This window comes from Phyllopteryx taeniolatus, chromosome 3 (assembly GCF_024500385.1).
Source record: "Phyllopteryx taeniolatus isolate TA_2022b chromosome 3, UOR_Ptae_1.2, whole genome shotgun sequence".
In the NCBI taxonomy this organism is placed as follows: Eukaryota; Metazoa; Chordata; class Actinopteri; order Syngnathiformes; family Syngnathidae; genus Phyllopteryx; species Phyllopteryx taeniolatus.
Window position 1 is genome coordinate 21,544,910 of NC_084504.1, and position 21,633 is coordinate 21,566,542.

Below are 21,633 nucleotides of genomic sequence, written 5' to 3' on the forward strand. Positions count from 1 at the left end.
GACACTAACCTGTCCAAATGGTATCTCACTTTGCATTTTGCATATCGTTTTCCTGCCAACAATATGCTTTTTTTGAGGGGCAGAAGCAAACCAACAGCTACTGAGTCCGAGGCGGTGTGCGGCAGGCCTAATATTAGCCTTACCATTTTTGATGCAAATTTTTGTTCACGTTGCTACTCTTCTGTAAGACTGTCTTCATGATGCATGTGTTTATATATACGGTTGTGTACCATTTTTTATTTGAAAAATATTGTCATTGTTATCTTGAAAGTGTCTTGCTTGAAACTCTTGAGCATCTTCGTGTAGTCTGGAAACTTTGTCGTGGTCTCTTGTTTCAAATATTGCTACTGTAAAGGATGGTGGGTAACATCTCCTTTCCTTTCGTAAAGGTTGGTCAGGAGTAACCTTTACTAAAGGGGGCTTGAAGGTGCACCGAGGTACTTCCTGAGCGATTTTAGAATTTGAACGACCTATCCTCCAAGTACTTCGTGGTGTTCTCGCTCGGATAGGAAAGTTCCGACGCAAAAAAATAGAACACAAAGAGGACCACTGTTTCAGTCTGTCGTTCGTCACTTGGTAGTCCCATGCTCTGGTTCTGGAGCATAGTCCTTATAGGCTGAAAACGACCACAAATTTCAACTTCTGCCACAAGGTCTTCAGACAGCAAGTCTGCTTCAAAAGGACGTCGTTGTTGGCAGGATTTGAACCTACGCGGGGAAACCCCAATGGATTTCAAGTCCATCGCCTTAACCACTCGGCCACAACAACTCTTCTCATTTGCAAGTGGAATGACCAACTGTTGCGACAAACCAACATGGCTGCTTTTCCCTTTGTCTTGTCCTGTTTGGGGTCGCCACAGCGCGTCATCCTTTTTCTATGTAAGCCTATCTGCATCCTCCTCTCGAACGCTAACTGCCCTCATGTCTTCCCACACTACATCGATAAAAAATTCTCTTTGATCTTACTCGAGCTCTCTTCCCTGACAGCTCCATCCTTAAAATCCTTCGACCGATATTCTCAGTCTCTCCCCTCTGGACGTGTCCAAACCATCAAAGATCCAAGTGACACACTGTGGACAAAAATATGAACATCGAACTCCTCAGCGCTTTGCTTGTCTCCTCCTGCAGTGCCGAAATCCTGGGGAAATGTCAACTGGACTCTTTTCAACCTTCCAGGCAATGTGTTGTCATGGCCGAGTGGTTAAGGCGATGGACTAGAAATCCATTGGGGTTTCCCCGCGCAGGTTCAAATCCTGCTGACAACGGATGTGTTTTGGGGCAGAAGCTAACAAGTACTGTAACGACTTGAATCGTCGGTGTGATGTGGTTGACTCTTGTTTTTCCATGACGACCTGGTAAAAACCTCTACTTGTTTGTTTATTGATGTCAACTTATTGCCGACTTCGTTGTATTTTACTGAGCATCCAGGGTAGTACAGCATAGCACAATACCATAATTGCCCGAGTTGTTGTTTTTTAAAAACAAATAAAACAAGAAGATTCAAGTTTCCGCTATTGAAGTTTGCAGATTACCATGTCCTGGATGACTGAAAATCCACACTGACAGGACAGACAGGGAGACGAACGTGTGCCAATCGATCCTCTCGACAAAGAGGAGATTTTGTTGCAAATGTCGGTCTCGTTTGTGATCAACCATTGACAAGATTTTGGAGTTTCTGCTCAAAACATGAACGTTGTCGACAGGATTCGAACCTGTGCGGGGAGACCCCAATGGATTTCTAATCCATCGCCTTAACCGCTCGGCCACGACAACGCTTTGCTGGCAAATCCTGCAAAGTGCAATCACCATCTATTGTGACAGAATGCGGCTGGGTAAATTGGGTAAACTGACAATAAGTTGACAATGAGAAAAATAAACACGAAAGAGGACATATCACACATAGTTCTCACTTTTTACCTTAGGCTTAAAAATGGTGCAGCGATCATGTATATTGTACAGTATCCCTCACCAATTTTTTCATGGTAATATTGGAATGAATGAGGTGATTTTATTTTTATTTTTTTTTAATTCCCAAAGATATGTATGTTGGTGGGCTCAGCTCTCAGGACCTGGCTCAAGGAACCAGAGGATTGCAGTTCCAAGTGACACACTGTGGACAAAAATATGAATAATCGTTAAGCACTTTGCTGGTCCCCACACCTCCCGGTTTCACTTCATCCCGAGTCCTGAGAAAATTTCAGCTCCACTGTTGGCACTGTGTTGTTGTGGTTAAGGCAGTCCACTTGTCCATTGTGGTCTTCCCACGCAGGTTAAAATCCTGCTCGCAATGTACTGTGCATCTCGTGGGGCAGAAGCAAACCAGTCCTGTGACAACTTAAGTAGAGGGTTTGGCAGCACTGTTAATTGTGTTTAAATGACACTAACCTGTCCAAATGGTATCTCACTTTGCATTTTGCATATCGTTTTCCTGCCAACAATATGCTTTTTTTGAGGGGCAGAAGCAAACCAACAGCTACTGAGTCCGAGGCAGTGTGCGGCAGGCCTAATATTAGTCTTACCATTTTTGATGCAAATTTTTGTTCACGTTGCTACTCTTCTGTAAGACTGTCTTCATGATGCATGTGTTTATATATACGGTTGTGTACCATTTTTTATTTGAAAAATATTGTCATTGTTATCTTGAAAGTGTCTTGCTTGAAACTCTTGAGCATCTTCGTGTAGTCTGGAAACTTTGTCGTGGTCTCTTGTTTCAAATATTGCTACTGTAAAGGATGGTGGGTAACATCTCCTTTCCTTTCGTAAAGGTTGGTCAGGAGTAACCTTTACTAAAGGGGGCTTGAAGGTGCACCGAGGTACTTCCTGAGCGATTTTAGAATTTGAACGACCTATCCTCCAAGTACTTCGTGGTGTTCTCGCTCGGATAGGAAAGTTCCGACGCAAAAAAATAGAACACAAAGAGGACCACTGTTTCAGTCTGTCGTTCGTCACTTGGTAGTCCCATGCTCTGGTTCTGGAGCATAGTCCTTATAGGCTGAAAACGACCACAAATTTCAACTTCTGCCACAAGGTCTTCAGACAGCAAGTCTGCTTCAAAAGGACGTCGTTGTTGGCAGGATTTGAACCTACGCGGGGAAACCCCAATGGATTTCAAGTCCATCGCCTTAACCACTCGGCCACAACAACTCTTCTCATTTGCAAGTGGAATGACCAACTGTTGCGACAAACCAACATGGCTGCTTTTCCCTTTGTCTTGTCCTGTTTGGGGTCGCCACAGCGCGTCATCCTTTTTCTATGTAAGCCTATCTGCATCCTCCTCTCGAACGCTAACTGCCCTCATGTCTTCCCACACTACATCGATAAAAAATTCTCTTTGATCTTACTCGAGCTCTCTTCCCTGACAGCTCCATCCTTAAAATCCTTCGACCGATATTCTCAGTCTCTCCCCTCTGGACGTGTCCAAACCATCAAAGATCCAAGTGACACACTGTGGACAAAAATATGAACATCGAACTCCTCAGCGCTTTGCTTGTCTCCTCCTGCAGTGCCGAAATCCTGGGGAAATGTCAACTGGACTCTTTTCAACCTTCCAGGCAATGTGTTGTCATGGCCGAGTGGTTAAGGCGATGGACTAGAAATCCATTGGGGTTTCCCCGCGCAGGTTCAAATCCTGCTGACAACGGATGTGTTTTGGGGCAGAAGCTAACAAGTACTGTAACGACTTGAATCGTCGGTGTGATGTGGTTGACTCTTGTTTTTCCATGACAATGACCTGGTAAAAACCTCTACTTGTTTGTTTATTGATGTCAACTTATTGCCGACTTCGTTGTATTTTACTGAGCATCCAGGGTAGTACAGCATAGCACAATACCATAATTGCCCGAGTTGTTGTTTTTTGAAACAAATAAAACAAGAAGATTCAAGTTTCCGCTATTGAAGTTTGCAGATTACCATGTCCTGGATGACTGAAAATCCACACTGACAGGACAGACAGGGAGACGAACGTGTGCCAATCGATCCTCTCGACAAAGAGGAGATTTTGTTGCAAATGTCGGTCTCGTTTGTGATCAACCATTGACAAGATTTTGGAGTTTCTGCTCAAAACATGAACGTTGTCGACAGGATTCGAACCTGTGCGGGGAGACCCCAATGGATTTCTAATCCATCGCCTTAACCGCTCGGCCACGACAACGCTTTGCTGGCAAATCCTGCAAAGTGCAATCACCATCTATTGTGACAGAATGCGGCTGGGTAAATTGGGTAAACTGACAATAAGTTGACAATGAGAAAAATAAACACGAAAGAGGACATATCACACATAGTTCTCACTTTTTACCTTAGGCTTAAAAATGGTGCAGCGATCATGTATATTGTACAGTATCCCTCACCAATTTTTTCATGGTAATATTGGAATGAATGAGGTGATTTTATTTTTATTTTTTTTTAATTCCCAAAGATATGTATGTTGGTGGGCTCAGCTGTCAGGACCTGGCTCAAGGAACCAGAGGATTGCAGTTCCAAGTGACACACTGTGGACAAAAATATGAATAATCGTTAAGCACTTTGCTGGTCCCCACACCTCCCGGTTTCACTTCATCCCGAGTCCTGAGAAAATTTCAGCTCCACTGTTGGCACTGTGTTGTTGTGGTTAAGGCAGTCCACTTGTCCATTGTGGTCTTCCCACGCAGGTTAAAATCCTGCTCGCAATGTACTGTGCATCTCGTGGGGCAGAAGCAAACCAGTCCTGTGACAACTTAAGTAGAGGGTTTGGCAGCACTGTTAATTGTGTTTAAATGACACTAACCTGTCCAAATGGTATCTCACTTTGCATTTTGCATATCGTTTTCCTGCCAACAATATGCTTTTTTTGAGGGGCAGAAGCAAACCAACAGCTACTGAGTCCGAGGCAGTGTGCGGCAGGCCTAATATTAGTCTTACCATTTTTGATGCAAATTTTTGTTCACGTTGCTACTCTTCTGTAAGACTGTCTTCATGATGCATGTGTTTATATATACGGTTGTGTACCATTTTTTATTTGAAAAATATTGTCATTGTTATCTTGAAAGTGTCTTGCTTGAAACTCTTGAGCATCTTCGTGTAGTCTGGAAACTTTGTCGTGGTCTCTTGTTTCAAATATTGCTACTGTAAAGGATGGTGGGTAACATCTCCTTTCCTTTCGTAAAGGTTGGTCAGGAGTAACCTTTACTAAAGGGGGCTTGAAGGTGCACCGAGGTACTTCCTGAGCGATTTTAGAATTTGAACGACCTATCCTCCAAGTACTTCGTGGTGTTCTCGCTCGGATAGGAAAGTTCCGACGCAAAAAAATAGAACACAAAGAGGACCACTGTTTCAGTCTGTCGTTCGTCACTTGGTAGTCCCATGCTCTGGTTCTGGAGCATAGTCCTTATAGGCTGAAAACGACCACAAATTTCAACTTCTGCCACAAGGTCTTCAGACAGCAAGTCTGCTTCAAAAGGACGTCGTTGTTGGCAGGATTTGAACCTACGCGGGGAAACCCCAATGGATTTCAAGTCCATCGCCTTAACCACTCGGCCACAACAACTCTTCTCATTTGCAAGTGGAATGACCAACTGTTGCGACAAACCAACATGGCTGCTTTTCCCTTTGTCTTGTCCTGTTTGGGGTCGCCACAGCGCGTCATCCTTTTTCCATGTAAGCCTATCTGCATCCTCCTCTCGAACACTAACTGCCCTCATGTCTTCCCACACTACATCGATAAAAAATTCTCTTTGATCTTACTCGAGCTCTCTTCCCTGACAGCTCCATCCTTAAAATCCTTCGACCGATATTCTCAGTCTCTCCCCTCTGGACGTGTCCAAACCATCAAAGATCCAAGTGACACACTGTGGACAAAAATATGAACATCGAACTCCTCAGCGCTTTGCTTGTCTCCTCCTGCAGTGCCGAAATCCTGGGGAAATGTCAACTGGACTCTTTCCAACCTTCCAGGCAATGTGTTGTCATGGCCGAGTGGTTAAGGCGATGGACTAGAAATCCATTGGGGTTTCCCCGCGCAGGTTCAAATCCTGCTGACAACGGATGTGTTTTGGGGCAGAAGCTAACAAGTACTGTAATGACTTGAATCGTCGGTGTGATGTGGTTGACTCTTGTTTTTCCATGACAATGACCTGGTAAAAACCTCTACTTGTTTGTTTATTGATATCAACTTATTGCCGACTTCGTTGTATTTTACTGAGCATCCAGGGTAGTACAGCATAGCACAATACCATAATTGCCCGAGTTGTTGTTTTTTAAAAACAAATAAAACAAGAAGATTCAAGTTTCCGCTATTGAAGTTTGCAGATTACCATGTCCTGGCTGACTGAAAATCCACACTGACAGGACAGACAGGGAGACGAACGTGTGCCAATCGATCCTCTCGACAAAGAGAAGATTTTGTTGCAAATGTCGGTCTCGTTTGTGATCAACCATTGACAAGATTTTGGAGTTTCTGCTCAAAACATGAACGTTGTCGACAGGATTCAAACCTGTGCGGGGAGACCCCAATGGATTTCTAATCCATCGCCTTAACCGCTCGGCCACGACAACGCTTTGCTGGCAAATCCTGCAAAGTGCAATCACCATCTATTGTGACAGAATGCGGCTGGGTAAATTGGGTAAACTGACAATAAGTTGACAATGAGAAAAATAAACACGAAAGAGGACATATCACACATAGTTCTCACTTTTTACCTTAGGCTTAAAAATGGTGCAGCGATCATGTATATTGTACAGTATCCCTCACCAATTTTTTCATGGTAATATTGGAATGAATGAGGTGATTTTATTATTATTTTTTTTTAATTCCCAAAGATATGTATGTTGGTGGGCTCAGCTGTCAGGACCTGGCTCAAGGAACCAGAGGATTGCAGTTCCAAGTGACACACTGTGGACAAAAATATGAATAATCGTTAAGCACTTTGCTGGTCCCCACACCTCCCGGTTTCACTTCATCCCGAGTCCTGAGAAAATTTCAGCTCCACTGTTGGCACTGTGTTGTTGTGGTTAAGGCAGTCCACTTGTCCATTGTGGTCTTCCCACGCAGGTTAAAATCCTGCTCGCAATGTACTGTGCATCTCGTGGGGCAGAAGCAAACCAGTCCTGTGACAACTTAAGTAGAGGGTTTGGCAGCACTGTTAATTGTGTTTAAATGACACTAACCTGTCCAAATGGTATCTCACTTTGCATTTTGCATATCGTTTTCCTGCCAACAATATGCTTTTTTTGAGGGGCAGAAGCAAACCAACAGCTACTGAGTCCGAGGCGGTGTGCGGCAGGCCTAATATTAGCCTTACCATTTTTGATGCAAATTTTTGTTCACGTTGCTACTCTTCTGTAAGACTGTCTTCATGATGCATGTGTTTATATATACGGTTGTGTACCATTTTTTATTTGAAAAATATTGTCATTGTTATCTTGAAAGTGTCTTGCTTGAAACTCTTGAGCATCTTCGTGTAGTCTCGAAACTTTGTCGTGGTCTCTTGTTTCAAATATTGCTACTGTAAAGGATGGTGGGTAACATCTCCTTTCCTTTCGTAAAGGTTGGTCAGGAGTAACCTTTACTAAAGGGGGCTTGAAAGTGCACCGAGGTACTTCCTGAGCGATTTTAGAATTTGAACGACCTATCCTCCAAGTACTTCGTGGTGTTCTCGCTCAGATAGGAAAGTTCCGACGCAAAAAAATAGAACACAAAGAGGACCACTGTTTCAGTCTGTCGTTCGTCACTTGGTAGTCCCATGCTCTGGTTCTGGAGCATAGTTCTTATAGGCTGAAAACGACCACAAATTTCAACTTCTGCCACAAGGTCTTCAGACAGCAAGTCCGCTTCAAAAGGACGCCGTTGTTGGCAGGATTTGAACCTACGCGGGGAAACCCCAATGGATTTCAAGTCCATCGCCTTAACCACTCGGCCACAACAACTCTTCTCATTTGCCAGTGGAATGACCAACTGTTGCGACAAACCAACATGGCTGCTTTTCCCTTTGTCTTGTCCTGTTTGGGGTCGCCACAGCGCGTCATCCTTTTTCCATGTAAGCCTATCTGCATCCTCCTCTCGAACACTAACTGCCCTCATGTCTTCCCACACTACATCGATAAAAAATTCTCTTTGATCTTACTCGAGCTCTCTTCCCTGACAGCTCCATCCTTAAAATCCTTCGACCGATATTCTCAGTCTCTCCCCTCTGGACGTGTCCAAACCATCAAAGATCCAAGTGACACACTGTGGACAAAAATATGAACATTGAACTCCTCAGCGCTTTGCTTGTCTCCTCCTGCAGTGCCGAAATCCTGGGAAAATGTCAACTGGACTCTTTTCAACCTTCCAGTCAATGTGTTGTCATGGCCGAGTGGTTAAGGTGATGGACTAGAAATCCATTGGGGTTTCCCCGCGCAGGTTCAAATCCTGCTGACAACGGATGTGTTTTGGGGCAGAAGCTAACAAGTACTGTAATGACTTGAATCGTCGGTGTGATGTGGTTGACTCTTGTTTTTCCATGACAATGACCTGGTAAAAACCTCTACTTGTTTGTTTATTGATATCAACTTATTGCCGACTTCGTTGTATTTTACTGAGCATCCAGGGTAGTACAGCATAGCACAATACCATAATTGCCCGAGTTGTTGTTTTTTAAAAACAAATAAAACAAGAAGATTCAAGTTTCCGCTATTGAAGTTTGCAGATTACCATGTCCTGGATGACTGAAAATCCACACTGACAGGACAGACAGGGAGACGAACGTGTGCCAATCGATCCTCTCGACAAAGAGAAGATTTTGTTGCAAATGTCGGTCTCGTTTGTGATCAACCATTGACAAGATTTTGGAGTTTCTGCTCAAAACATGAACGTTGTCGACAGGATTCGAACCTGTGCGGGGAGACCCCAATGGATTTCTAATCCATCGCCTTAACCGCTCGGCCACGACAACGCTTTGCTGGCAAATCCTGCAAAGTGCAATCACCATCTATTGTGACAGAATGCGGCTGGGTAAATTGGGTAAACTGACAATAAGTTGACAATGAGAAAAATAAACACGAAAGAGGACATATCACACATAGTTCTCACTTTTTACCTTAGGCTTAAAAATGGTGCAGCGATCATGTATATTGTACAGTATCCCTCACCAATTTTTTCATGGTAATATTGGAATGAATGAGGTGATTTTATTATTATTTTTTTTTAATTCCCAAAGATATGTATGTTGGTGGGCTGAGCTGTCAGGACCTGGCTCAAGGAACCAGAGGATTGCAGTTCCAAGTGACACACTGTGGACAAAAATATGAATAATCGTTAAGCACTTTGCTGGTCCCCACACCTCCCGGTTTCACTTCATCCCGAGTCCTGAGAAAATTTCAGCTCCACTGTTGGCACTGTGTTGTTGTGGTTAAGGCAGTCCACATTGTGGTCTTCCCACGCAGGTTAAAATCCTGCTCGCAATGTACTGTGCATCTCGTGGGGCAGAAGCAAACCAGTCCTGTGACAACTTAAGTAGAGGGTTTGGCAGCACTGTTAATTGTGTTTAAATGACACTAACCTGTCCAAATGGTATCTCACTTTGCATTTTGCATATCGTTTTCCTGCCAACAATATGCTTTTTTTGAGGGGCAGAAGCAAACCAACAGCTACTGAGTCCGAGGCGGTGTGCGGCAGGCCTAATATTAGCCTTACCATTTTTGATGCAAATTTTTGTTCACGTTGCTACTCTTCTGTAAGACTGTCTTCATGATGCATGTGTTTATATATACGGTTGTGTACCATTTTTTATTTGAAAAATATTGTCATTGTTATCTTGAAAGTGTCTTGCTTGAAACTCTTGAGCATCTTCGTGTAGTCTCGAAACTTTGTCGTGGTCTCTTGTTTCAAATATTGCTACTGTAAAGGATGGTGGGTAACATCTCCTTTCCTTTCGTAAAGGTTGGTCAGGAGTAACCTTTACTAAAGGGGGCTTGAAGGTGCACCGAGGTACTTCCTGAGCGATTTTAGAATTTGAACGACCTATCCTCCAAGTACTTCGTGGTGTTCTCGCTCAGATAGGAAAGTTCCGACGCAAAAAAATAGAACACAAAGAGGACCACTGTTTCAGTCTGTCGTTCGTCACTTGGTAGTCCCATGCTCTGGTTCTGGAGCATAGTCCTTATAGGCTGAAAACGACCACAAATTTCAACTTCTGCCACAAGGTCTTCAGACAGCAAGTCCGCTTCAAAAGGACGCCGTTGTTGGCAGGATTTGAACCTACGCGGGGAAACCCCAATGGATTTCAAGTCCATCGCCTTAACCACTCGGCCACAACAACTCTTCTCATTTGCAAGTGGAATGACCAACTGTTGCGACAAACCAACATGGCTGCTTTTCCCTTTGTCTTGTCCTGTTTGGGGTCGCCACAGCGCGTCATCCTTTTTCTATGTAAGCCTATCTGCATCCTCCTCTCGAACACTAACTGCCCTCATGTCTTCCCACACTACATCGATAAAAAATTCTCTTTGATCTTACTCGAGCTCTCTTCCCTGACAGCTCCATCCTTAAAATCCTTCGACCGATATTCTCAGTCTCTCCCCTCTGGACGTGTCCAAACCATCAAAGATCCAAGTGACACACTGTGGACAAAAATATGAACATCGAACTCCTCAGCGCTTTGCTTGTCTCCTCCTGCAGTGCCGAAATCCTGGGAAAATGTCAACTGGACTCTTTTCAACCTTCCAGTCAATGTGTTGTCATGGCCGAGTGGTTAAGGCGATGGACTAGAAATCCATTGGGGTTTCCCCGCGCAGGTTCAAATCCTGCTGACAACGGATGTGTTTTGGGGCAGAAGCTAACAAGTACTGTAATGACTTGAATCGTCGGTGTGATGTGGTTGACTCTTGTTTTTCCATGACAATGACCTGGTAAAAACCTCTACTTGTTTGTTTATTGATGTCAACTTATTGCCGACTTCGTTGTATTTTACTGAGCATCCAGGGTAGTACAGCATAGCACAATACCATAATTGCCCGAGTTGTTGTTTTTTAAAAACAAATAAAACAAGAAGATTCAAGTTTCCGCTATTGAAGTTTGCAGATTACCATGTCCTGGATGACTGAAAATCCACACTGACAGGACAGACAGGGAGACGAACGTGTGCCAATCGATCCTCTCGACAAAGAGAAGATTTTGTTGCAAATGTCGGTCTCGTTTGTGATCAACCATTGACAAGATTTTGGAGTTTCTGCTCAAAACACGAACGTTGTCGACAGGATTCGAACCTGTGCGGGGAGACCCCAATGGATTTCTAATCCATCGCCTTAACCGCTCGGCCACGACAACGCTTTGCTGGCAAATCCTGCAAAGTGCAATCACCATCTATTGTGACAGAATGCGGCTGGATAAATTGGGTAAACTGACAATAAGTTGACAATGAGAAAAATAAACACGAAAGAGGACATATCACACATAGTTCTCACTTTTTACCTTAGGCTTAAAAATGGTGCAGCGATCATGTATATTGTACAGTATCCCTCACCAATTTTTTCATGGTAATATTGGAATGAATGAGGTGATTTTATTATTATTTTTTTTTAATTCCCAAAGATATGTATGTTGGTGGGCTCAGCTGTCAGGACCTGGCTCAAGGAACCAGAGGATTGCAGTTCCAAGTGACACACTGTGGACAAAAATATGAATAATCGTTAAGCACTTTGCTGGTCCCCACACCTCCCGGTTTCACTTCATCCCGAGTCCTGAGAAAATTTCAGCTCCACTGTTGGCACTGTGTTGTTGTGGTTAAGGCAGTCCACTTGTCTATTGTGGTCTTCCCACGCAGGTTAAAATCCTGCTCGCAATGTACTGTGCATCTCGTGGGGCAGAAGCAAACCAGTCCTGTGACAACTTAAGTAGAGGGTTTGGCAGCACTGTTAATTGTGTTTAAATGACACTAACCTGTCCAAATGGTATCTCACTTTGCATTTTGCATATCGTTTTCCTGCCAACAATATGCTTTTTTTGAGGAGCAGAAGCAAACCAACAGCTACTGAGTCCGAGGCAGTGTGCGGCAGGCCTAACATTAGTCTTACCATTTTTGATGCAAATTTTTGTTCACGTTGCTACTCTTCTGTAAGACTGTCTTCATGATGCATGTGTTTATATATACGGTTGTGTACCATTTTTTATTTGAAAAATAGTGTCATTGTTATCTTGAAAGTGTCTTGCTTGAAACTCTTGAGCATCTTCGTGTAGTCTGGAAACTTTGTCGTGGTCTCTTGTTTCAAATATTGCTACTGTAAAGGATGGTGGGTAACATCTCCTTTCCTTTCGTAAAGGTTGGTCAGGAGTAACCTTTACTAAAGGGGGCTTGAAGGTGCACCGAGGTACTTCCTGAGCGATTTTAGAATTTGAACGACCTATCCTCCAAGTACTTCGTGGTGTTCTCGCTCGGATAGGAAAGTTCCGACGCAAAAAAATAGAACACAAAGAGGACCACTGTTTCAGTCTGTCGTTCGTCACTTGGTAGTCCCATGCTCTGGTTCTGGAGCATAGTCCTTATAGGCTGAAAACGACCACAAATTTCAACTTCTGCCACAAGGTCTTCAGACAGCAAGTCCGCTTCAAAAGGACGTCGTTGTTGGCAGGATTTGAACCTACGCGGGGAAACCCCAATGGATTTCAAGTCCATCGCCTTAACCACTCAGCCACAACAACTCTTCTCATTTGCAAGTTGAATGACCAACTGTTGCGGCAAACCAACATGGCTGCTTTTCCCTTTGTCTTGTCCTGTTTGGGGTCGCCACAGCGCGTCATCCTTTTTCTATGTAAGCCTATCTGCATCCTCCTCTCGAACACTAACTGCCCTCATGTCTTCCCACACTACATCGATAAAAAATTCTCTTTGATCTTACTCGAGCTCTCTTCCCTGACAGCTCCATCCTTAAAATCCTTCGACCGATATTCTCAGTCTCTCCCCTCTGGACGTGTCCAAACCATCAAAGATCCAAGTGACACACTGTGGACAAAAATATGAACATCGAACTCCTCAGCGCTTTGCTTGTCTCCTCCTGCAGTGCCGAAATCCTGGGAAAATGTCAACTGGACTCTTTTAAACCTTCCAGTCAATGTGTTGTCATGGCCGAGTGGTTAAGGCGATGGACTAGAAATCCATTGGGGTTTCCCCGCGCAGGTTCAAATCCTGCTGACAACGGATGTGTTTTGGGGCAGAAGCTAACAAGTACTGTAATGACTTGAATCGTCGGTGTGATGTGGTTGACTCTTGTTTTTCCATGACAATGACCTGGTAAAAACCTCTACTTGTTTGTTTATTGATGTCAACTTATTGCCGACTTCGTTGTATTTTACTGAGCATCCAGGGTAGTACAGCATAGCACAATACCATAATTGCCCGAGTTGTTGTTTTTTAAAAACAAATAAAACAAGAAGATTCAAGTTTCCGCTATTGAAGTTTGCAGATTACCATGTCCTGGATGACTGAAAATCCACACTGACAGGACAGACAGGGAGACGAACGTGTGCCAATCGATCCTCTCGACAAAGAGGAGATTTTGTTGCAAATGTCGGTCTCGTTTGTGATCAACCATTGACAAGATTTTGGAGTTTCTGCTCAAAACATGAACGTTGTCGACAGGATTCGAACCTGTGCGGGGAGACCCCAATGGATTTCTAATCCATCGCCTTAACCGCTCGGCCACGACAACGCTTTGCTAACAAATCCTGCAAAGTGCAATCACCATCTATTGTGACAGAATGCGGCTGGATAAATTGGGTAAACTGACAATAAGTTGACAATGAGAAAAATAAACACGAAAGAGGACATATCACACATAGTTCTCACTTTTTACCTTAGGCTTAAAAATGGTGCAGCGATCATGTATATTGTACAGTATCCCTCACCAATTTTTTCATGGTAATATTGGAATGAATGAGGTGATTTTATTTATTTTTTTTTTTAATTCCCAAAGATATGTATGTTGGTGGGCTCAGCTGTCAGGACCTGGCTCAAGGAACCAGAGGATTGCAGTTCCAAGTGACACACTGTGGACAAAAATATGAATAATCGTTAAGCACTTTGCTGGTCCCCACACCTCCCGGTTTCACTTCATCCCGAGTCCTGAGAAAATTTCAGCTCCACTGTTGGCACTGTGTTGTTGTGGTTAAGGCAGTCCACTTGTCCATTGTGGTCTTCCCACGCAGGTTAAAATCCTGCTCGCAATGTACTGTGCATCTCGTGGGGCAGAAGCAAACCAGTCCTGTGACAACTTAAGTAGAGGGTTTGGCAGCACTGTTAATTGTGTTTAAATGACACTAACCTGTCCAAATGGTATCTCACTTTGCATTTTGCATATCGTTTTCCTGCCAACAATATGCTTTTTTTGAGGGGCAGAAGCAAACCAACAGCTACTGAGTCCGAGGCAGTGTGCGGCAGGCCTAATATTAGTCTTACCATTTTTGATGCAAAATTTTGTTCACGTTGCTACTCTTCTGTAAGACTGTCTTCATGATGCATGTGTTTATATATACGGTTGTCTTGCTTGAAACTCTTGAGCATATTCGTGTAGTCTGGAAACTTTGTCGTGGTCTCTTGTTTCAAATATTGCTACTGTAAAGGATGGTGGGTAACATCTCCTTTCCTTTCGTAAAGGTTGGTCAGGAGTAACCTTTACTAAAGGGGGCTTGAAGGTGCACCGAGGTACTTCCTGAGCGATTTTAGAATTTGAACGACCTATCCTCCAAGTACTTCGTGGTGTTCTCGCTCGGATAGGAAAGTTCCGACGCAAAAAAATTGAACACAAAGAGGACCACTGTTTCAGCCTGTCGTTCGTCACTTGGTCGTCCCATGCTCTGGTTCTGGAGGATAGTCCTTATAGGCTGAAAACGACCACAAATTTCAACTTCTGCCACAAGGTCTTCAGACAGCAAGTCCGCTTCAAAAGGACGTCGTTGTTGGCAGGATTTGAACCTACGCGGGGAAACCCCAATGGATTTCAAGTCCATCGCCTTAACCACTCGGCCACAACAACTCTTCTCATTTGCAAGTGGAATGACCAACTGTTGCGGCAAACCAACATGGCTGCTTTTCCCTTTGTCTTGTCCTGTTTGGGGTCGCCACAGCGCGTCATCCTTTTTCTATGTAAGCCTATCTGCATCCTCCTCTCGAACACTAACTGCCCTCATGTCTTCCCACACTACATCGATAAAAAATTCTCTTTGATCTTACTTGAGCTCTCTTCCCTGACAGCTCCATCCTTAAAATCCTTCGACCGATATTCTCAGTCTCTCCCCTCTGGACGTGTCCAAACCATCAAAGATCCAAGTGACACACTGTGGACAAAAATATGAACATCGAACTCCTCAGCGCTTTGCTTGTCTCCTCCTGCAGTGCCGAAATCCTGGGAAAATGTCAACTGGACTCTTTTCAACCTTCCAGTCAATGTGTTGTCATGGCCGAGTGGTTAAGGCGATGGACTAGAAATCCATTGGGGTTTCCCCGCGCAGGTTCAAATCCTGCTGACAACGGATGTGTTTTGGGGCAGAAGCTAACAAGTACTGTAATGACTTGAATCGTCGGTGTGATGTGGTTGACTCTTGTTTTTCCATGACAATGACCTGGTAAAAACCTCTACTTGTTTGTTTATTGATGTCAACTTATTGCCGACTTCGTTGTATTTTACTGAGCATCCAGGGTAGTACAGCATAGCACAATACCATAATTGCCCGAGTTGTTGTTTTTTAAAAACAAATAAAACAAGAAGATTCAAGTTTCCGCTATTGAAGTTTGCAGATTACCATGTCCTGGATGACTGAAAATCCACACTGACAGGACAGACAGGGAGACGAACGTGTGCCAATCGATCCTCTCGACAAAGAGAAGATTTTGTTGCAAATGTCGGTCTCGTTTGTGATCAACCATTGACAAGATTTTGGAGTTTCTGCTCAAAACACGAACGTTGTCGACAGGATTCGAACCTGTGCGGGGAGACCCCAATGGATTTCTAATCCATCGCCTTAACCGCTCGGCCACGACAACGCTTTGCTGGCAAATCCTGCAAAGTGCAATCACCATCTATTGTGACAGAATGCGGCTGGATAAATTGGGTAAACTGACAATAAGTTGACAATGAGAAATAAACACGAAAGAGGACATATCACACATAGTTCTCACTTTTTACCTTAGGCTTAAAAATGGTGCAGCGATCATGTATATTGTACAGTATCCCTCACCAATTTTTTCATGGTAATATTGGAATGAATGAGGTGATTTTATTATTTTTTTTTTTTAATTCCCAAAGATATGTATGTTGGTGGGCTCAGCTGTCAGGACCTGGCTCAAGGAACCAGAGGATTGCAGTTCCAAGTGACACACTGTGGACAAAAATATGAATAATCGTTAAGCACTTTGCTGGTCCCCACACCTCCCGGTTTCACTTCATCCCGAGTCCTGAGAAAATTTCAGCTCCACTGTTGGCACTGTGTTGTTGTGGTTAAGGCAGTCCACTTGTCTATTGTGGTCTTCCCACGCAGGTTAAAATCCTGCTCGCAATGTACTGTGCATCTCGTGGGGCAGAAGCAAACCAGTCCTGTGACAACTTAAGTAGAGGGTTTGGCAGCACTGTTAATTGTGTTTAAATGACACTAACCTGTCCAAATGGTATCTCACTTTGCATTTTGCATATCGTTTTCCTGCCAACAATATGCTTTTTTTGAGGGGCAGAAGCAAACCAACAGCTACTGAGTCCGAGGCAGTGTGCGGCAGGCCTAATATTAGTCTTACCATTTTTGATGCAAATTTTTGTTCACGTTGCTACTCTTCTGTAAGACTGTCTTCATGATGCATGTGTGTATATATACGGTTGTGTACCATTTTATATTTGAAAAATATTGTCATTGTTATCTTGAAAGTGTCTTGCTTGAAACTCTTGAGCATCTTCGTGTAGTCTGGAAACTTTGTCGTGGTCTCTTGTTTCAAATATTGCTACTGTAAAGGATGGTGGGTAACATCTCCTTTCCTTTCGTAAAGGTTGGTCAGGAGTAACCTTTACTAAAGGGGGCTTGAAGGTGCACCGAGGTACTTCCTGAGCGATTTTAGAATTTGAACGACCTATCCTCCAAGTACTTCGTGGTGTTCTCGCTCGGATAGGAAAGTTCTGACGCAAAAAAAAACAACACAAAGAGGACCACTGTTTCAGTCTGTTGTTCGTCACTTGGTAGTCCCATGCTCTGGTTCTGGAGCATAGTCCTTACAGGCTGAAAACGACCACAAATTTCAACTTCTGCCACAAGGTCTTCAGACAGCAAGTCCGCTTCAAAAGGACGTCGTTGTTGGCAGGATTTGAACCTACGCGGGGAAACCCCCATGGATTTCAAGTCCATCGCCTTAACCACTCGGCCACAACAACTCTTCTCATTTGCAAGTGGAATGACCAACTGTTGCGACAAACCAACATGGCTGCTTTTCCCTTTGTCTTGTCCTGTTTGGGGTCGCCACAGCGCGTCATCCTTTTTCTATGTAAGCCTATCTGCATCCTCCTCTCGAACACTAACTGCCCTCATGTCTTCCCACACTACATCGATAAAAAATTCTCTTTGATCTTACTCGAGCTCTCTTCCCTGACAGCTCCATCCTTAAAATCCTTCGACCGATATTCTCAGTCTCTCCCCTCTGGACGTGTCCAAACCATCAAAGATCCAAGTGACACACTGTGGACAAAAATATGAACATCGAACTCCTCAGCGCTTTGCTTGTCTCCTCCTGCAGTGCCGAAATCCTGGGAAAATGTCAACTGGACTCTTTTCAACCTTCCAGTCAATGTGTTGTCATGGCCGAGTGGTTAAGGCGATGGACTAGAAATCCATTGGGGTTTCCCCGCGCAGGTTCAAATCCTGCTGACAACGGATGTGTTTTGGGGCAGAAGCTAACAAGTACTGTAATGACTTGAATCGTCGGTGTGATGTGGTTGACTCTTGTTTTTCCATGACAATGACCTGGTAAAAACCTCTACTTGTTTGTTTATTGATGTCAACTTATTGCCGACTTCGTTGTATTTTACTGAGCATCCAGGGTAGTACAGCATAGCACAATACCATAATTGCCCGAGTTGTTGTTTTTTAAAAACAAATAAAACAAGAAGATTCAAGTTTCCGCTATTGAAGTTTGCAGATTACCATGTCCTGGATGACTGAAAATCCACACTGACAGGACAGACAGGGAGACGAACGTGTGCCAATCGATCCTCTCGACAAAGAGGAGATTTTGTTGCAAATGTCGGTCTCGTTTGTGATCAACCATTGACAAGATTTTGGAGTTTCTGCTCAAAACATGAACATTGTCGACAGGATTCGAACCTGTGCGGGGAGACCCCAATGGATTTCTAATCCATCGCCTTAACCGCTCGGCCACGACAACGCTTTGCTGGCAAATCCTGCAAAGTGCAATCACCATCTATTGTGACAGAATGCGGCTGGATAAATTGGGTAAACTGACAATAAGTTGACAATGAGAAAAATAAACACGAAAGAGGACATATCACACATAGTTCTCACTTTTTACCTTAGGCTTAAAAATGGTGCAGCGATCATGTATATTGTACAGTATCCCTCACCAATTTTTTCATGGTAATATTGGAATGAATGAGGTGATTTTATTATTATTTTTTTTTTATTCCCAAAGATATGTATGTTGGTGGGCTCAGCTGTCAGGACCTGGCTCAAGGAACCAGAGGATTGCAGTTCCAAGTGACACACTGTGGACAAAAATATGAATAATCGTTAAGCACTTTGCTGGTCCCCACACCTCCCGGTTTCACTTCATCCCGAGTCCTGAGAAAATTTCAGCTCCACTGTTGGCACTGTGTTGTTGTGGTTAAGGCAGTCCACTTGTCCATTGTGGTCTTCCCACGCAGGTTAAAATCCTGCTCGCAATGTACTGTGCATCTCGTGGGGCAGAAGCAAACCAGTCCTGTGACAACTTAAGTAGAGGGTTTGGCAGCACTGTTAATTGTGTTTAAATGACACTAACCTGTCCAAATGGTATCTCACTTTGCATTTTGCATATCGTTTTCCTGCCAACAATATGCTTTTTTTGAGGGGCAGAAGCAAACCAACAGCTACTGAGTCCGAGGCAGTGTGCGGCAGGCCTAATATTAGTCTTACCATTTTTGATGCAAATTTTTGTTCACGTTGCTACTCTTCTGTAAGACTGTCTTCATGATGCATGTGTTTATATATACGGTTGTGTACCATTTTTTATTTGAAAAATATTGTCATTGTTATCTTGAAAGTGTCTTGTTTGAAACTCTTGAGCATCTTCGTGTAGTCTGGAAACTTTGTCGTGGTCTCTTGTTTCAAATATTGCTACTGTAAAGGATGGTGGGTAACATCTCCTTTCCTTTCGTAAAGGTTGGTCAGGAGTAACCTTTACTAAAGGGGGCTTGAAGGTGCACCGAGGTACTTCCTGAGCGATTTTAGAATTTGAACGACCTATCCTCCAAGTACTTCGTGGTGTTCTCGCTCGGATAGGAAAGTTCCGACGCAAAAAAATAGAACACAAAGAGGACCACTGTTTCAGTCTGTCGTTCGTCACTTGGTAGTCCCATGCTCTGGTTCTGGAGCATAGTCCTTATAGGCTGAAAACGACCACAAATTTCAACTTCTGCCACAAGGTCTTCAAGTCCGCTTCAAAAGGACTTCGTTGTTGGCAGGATTTGAACCTACGCGGGGAAACCCCAATGGATTTCAAGTCCATCACCTTAACCACTCGGCCACAACAACTCTTCTCATTTGCAAGTGGAATGACCAACTGTTGCGACAAACCAACATGGCTGCTTTTCACTTTGTCTTGTCCTGTTTGGGGTCGCCACAGCGCGTCATCCTTTTTCTATGTAAGCCTATCTGCATCCTCCTCTCGAACGCTAACTGCCCTCATGTCTTCCCACACTACATCGATAAAAAATTCTCTTTGATCTTACTCGAGCTCTCTTCCCTGACAGCTCCATCCTTAAAATCCTTCGACCGATATTCTCAGTCTCTCCCCTCTGGACGTGTCCAAACCATCAAAGATCCAAGTGACACACTGTGGACAAAAATATGAGCATCGAACTCCTCAGCGCTTTGCTTGTCTCCTCCTGCAGTGCCGAAATCCTGGGAAAATGTCAACTGGACTCTTTTCAACCTTCCAGTCAATGTGTTGTCATGGCCGAGTGGTTAAGGCGATGGACTAGAAATCCATTGGGGTTTCCCCGCGCAGGTTCAAATCCTGCTGACAACGGATGTGTTTTGAGGCAGAAGCTAACAAGTACTGTAATGACTTGAATCGTCGGTGTGATGTGGTTGACTCTTGTTTTTCCATGACAATGACCTGGTAAAAACCTCTACTTGTTTGTTTATTGATGTCAACTTATTGCCGACTTCGTTGTATTTTACTGAGCATCCAGGGTAGTACAGCATAGCACAATACCATAATTGCCCGAGTTGTTGTTTTTTAAAAACAAATAAAACAAGAAGATTCAAGTTTCCGCTATTGAAGTTTGCAGATTACCATGTCCTGGATGACTGAAAATCCACACTGACAGGACAGACAGGGAGACGAACGTGTGCCAATCGATCCTCTCGACAAAGAGGAGATTTTGTTGCAAATGTCGGTCTCGTTTGTGATCAACCATTGACAAGATTTTGGAGTTTCTGCTCAAAACATGAACGTTGTCGACAGGATTCGAACCTGTGCGGGGAGACCCCAATGGATTTCTAATCCATCGCCTTAACCGCTCGGCCACGACAACGCTTTGCTAACAAATCCTGCAAAGTGCAATCACCATCTATTGTGACAGAATGCGGCTGGATAAATTGGGTAAACTGACAATAAGTTGACAATGAGAAAAATAAACACGAAAGAGGACATATCACACATAGTTCTCACTTTTTACCTTAGGCTTAAAAATGGTGCAGCGATCATGTATATTGTACAGTATCCCTCACCAATTTTTTCATGGTAATATTGGAATGAATGAGGTGATTTTATTTATTTTTTTTTTTAATTCCCAAAGATATGTATGTTGGTGGGCTCAGCTGTCAGGACCTGGCTCAAGGAACCAGAGGATTGCAGTTCCAAGTGACACACTGTGGACAAAAATATGAATAATCGTTAAGCACTTTGCTGGTCCCCACACCTCCCGGTTTCACTTCATCCCGAGTCCTGAGAAAATTTCAGCTCCACTGTTGGCACTGTGTTGTTGTGGTTAAGGCAGTCCACTTGTCCATTGTGGTCTTCCCACGCAGGTTAAAATCCTGCTCGCAATGTACTGTGCATCTCGTGGGGCAGAAGCAAACCAGTCCTGTGACAACTTAAGTAGAGGGTTTGGCAGCACTGTTAATTGTGTTTAAATGACACTAACCTGTCCAAATGGTATCTCACTTTGCATTTTGCATATCGTTTTCCTGCCAACAATATGCTTTTTTTGAGGGGCAGAAGCAAACCAACAGCTACTGAGTCCGAGGCAGTGTGCGGCAGGCCTAATATTAGTCTTACCATTTTTGATGCAAAATTTTGTTCACGTTGCTACTCTTCTGTAAGACTGTCTTCATGATGCATGTGTTTATATATACGGTTGTCTTGCTTGAAACTCTTGAGCATATTCGTGTAGTCTGGAAACTTTGTCGTGGTCTCTTGTTTCAAATATTGCT

General features: G+C 43.7%; 1 protein-coding gene and 27 non-coding genes across 30 annotated transcripts in view; 10 read left to right on the forward strand and 18 right to left on the reverse strand.

Moving 5' to 3' along the window:
* Window positions 1-21,633, forward strand: part of ikbkb (inhibitor of nuclear factor kappa B kinase subunit beta) — a 96,145-nt gene that overhangs the window by 37,705 nt on the left and 36,807 nt on the right. The window lies entirely within an intron of this gene.
* trnas-uga (transfer RNA serine (anticodon UGA)) lies at window positions 687-768 on the reverse strand. The gene has a single exon. It is a non-coding gene; the product is annotated as a tRNA-Ser (tRNA).
* On the forward strand, window positions 1,183-1,264 carry trnas-aga (transfer RNA serine (anticodon AGA)). The gene has a single exon. It is a non-coding gene; the product is annotated as a tRNA-Ser (tRNA).
* trnas-aga (transfer RNA serine (anticodon AGA)) lies at window positions 1,691-1,772 on the reverse strand. Its single transcript has one exon. It is a non-coding gene; the product is annotated as a tRNA-Ser (tRNA).
* trnas-uga (transfer RNA serine (anticodon UGA)) lies at window positions 3,062-3,143 on the reverse strand. The gene has a single exon. It is a non-coding gene; the product is annotated as a tRNA-Ser (tRNA).
* On the forward strand, window positions 3,558-3,639 carry trnas-aga (transfer RNA serine (anticodon AGA)). The gene has a single exon. It is a non-coding gene; the product is annotated as a tRNA-Ser (tRNA).
* On the reverse strand, window positions 4,068-4,149 carry trnas-aga (transfer RNA serine (anticodon AGA)). The gene has a single exon. It is a non-coding gene; the product is annotated as a tRNA-Ser (tRNA).
* On the reverse strand, window positions 5,439-5,520 carry trnas-uga (transfer RNA serine (anticodon UGA)). The gene has a single exon. It is a non-coding gene; the product is annotated as a tRNA-Ser (tRNA).
* trnas-aga (transfer RNA serine (anticodon AGA)) lies at window positions 5,935-6,016 on the forward strand. Its single transcript has one exon. It is a non-coding gene; the product is annotated as a tRNA-Ser (tRNA).
* On the reverse strand, window positions 6,446-6,527 carry trnas-aga (transfer RNA serine (anticodon AGA)). Its single transcript has one exon. It is a non-coding gene; the product is annotated as a tRNA-Ser (tRNA).
* Window positions 7,817-7,898, reverse strand: trnas-uga (transfer RNA serine (anticodon UGA)). The gene has a single exon. It is a non-coding gene; the product is annotated as a tRNA-Ser (tRNA).
* On the forward strand, window positions 8,313-8,394 carry trnas-aga (transfer RNA serine (anticodon AGA)). The gene has a single exon. It is a non-coding gene; the product is annotated as a tRNA-Ser (tRNA).
* On the reverse strand, window positions 8,824-8,905 carry trnas-aga (transfer RNA serine (anticodon AGA)). The gene has a single exon. It is a non-coding gene; the product is annotated as a tRNA-Ser (tRNA).
* On the reverse strand, window positions 10,189-10,270 carry trnas-uga (transfer RNA serine (anticodon UGA)). The gene has a single exon. It is a non-coding gene; the product is annotated as a tRNA-Ser (tRNA).
* Window positions 10,685-10,766, forward strand: trnas-aga (transfer RNA serine (anticodon AGA)). The gene has a single exon. It is a non-coding gene; the product is annotated as a tRNA-Ser (tRNA).
* Window positions 11,196-11,277, reverse strand: trnas-aga (transfer RNA serine (anticodon AGA)). Its single transcript has one exon. It is a non-coding gene; the product is annotated as a tRNA-Ser (tRNA).
* trnas-uga (transfer RNA serine (anticodon UGA)) lies at window positions 12,567-12,648 on the reverse strand. The gene has a single exon. It is a non-coding gene; the product is annotated as a tRNA-Ser (tRNA).
* On the forward strand, window positions 13,063-13,144 carry trnas-aga (transfer RNA serine (anticodon AGA)). Its single transcript has one exon. It is a non-coding gene; the product is annotated as a tRNA-Ser (tRNA).
* On the reverse strand, window positions 13,574-13,655 carry trnas-aga (transfer RNA serine (anticodon AGA)). The gene has a single exon. It is a non-coding gene; the product is annotated as a tRNA-Ser (tRNA).
* On the reverse strand, window positions 14,897-14,978 carry trnas-uga (transfer RNA serine (anticodon UGA)). The gene has a single exon. It is a non-coding gene; the product is annotated as a tRNA-Ser (tRNA).
* Window positions 15,393-15,474, forward strand: trnas-aga (transfer RNA serine (anticodon AGA)). The gene has a single exon. It is a non-coding gene; the product is annotated as a tRNA-Ser (tRNA).
* On the reverse strand, window positions 15,904-15,985 carry trnas-aga (transfer RNA serine (anticodon AGA)). Its single transcript has one exon. It is a non-coding gene; the product is annotated as a tRNA-Ser (tRNA).
* Window positions 17,273-17,354, reverse strand: trnas-uga (transfer RNA serine (anticodon UGA)). Its single transcript has one exon. It is a non-coding gene; the product is annotated as a tRNA-Ser (tRNA).
* On the forward strand, window positions 17,769-17,850 carry trnas-aga (transfer RNA serine (anticodon AGA)). Its single transcript has one exon. It is a non-coding gene; the product is annotated as a tRNA-Ser (tRNA).
* Window positions 18,280-18,361, reverse strand: trnas-aga (transfer RNA serine (anticodon AGA)). Its single transcript has one exon. It is a non-coding gene; the product is annotated as a tRNA-Ser (tRNA).
* On the reverse strand, window positions 19,644-19,725 carry trnas-uga (transfer RNA serine (anticodon UGA)). The gene has a single exon. It is a non-coding gene; the product is annotated as a tRNA-Ser (tRNA).
* Window positions 20,140-20,221, forward strand: trnas-aga (transfer RNA serine (anticodon AGA)). Its single transcript has one exon. It is a non-coding gene; the product is annotated as a tRNA-Ser (tRNA).
* On the reverse strand, window positions 20,651-20,732 carry trnas-aga (transfer RNA serine (anticodon AGA)). The gene has a single exon. It is a non-coding gene; the product is annotated as a tRNA-Ser (tRNA).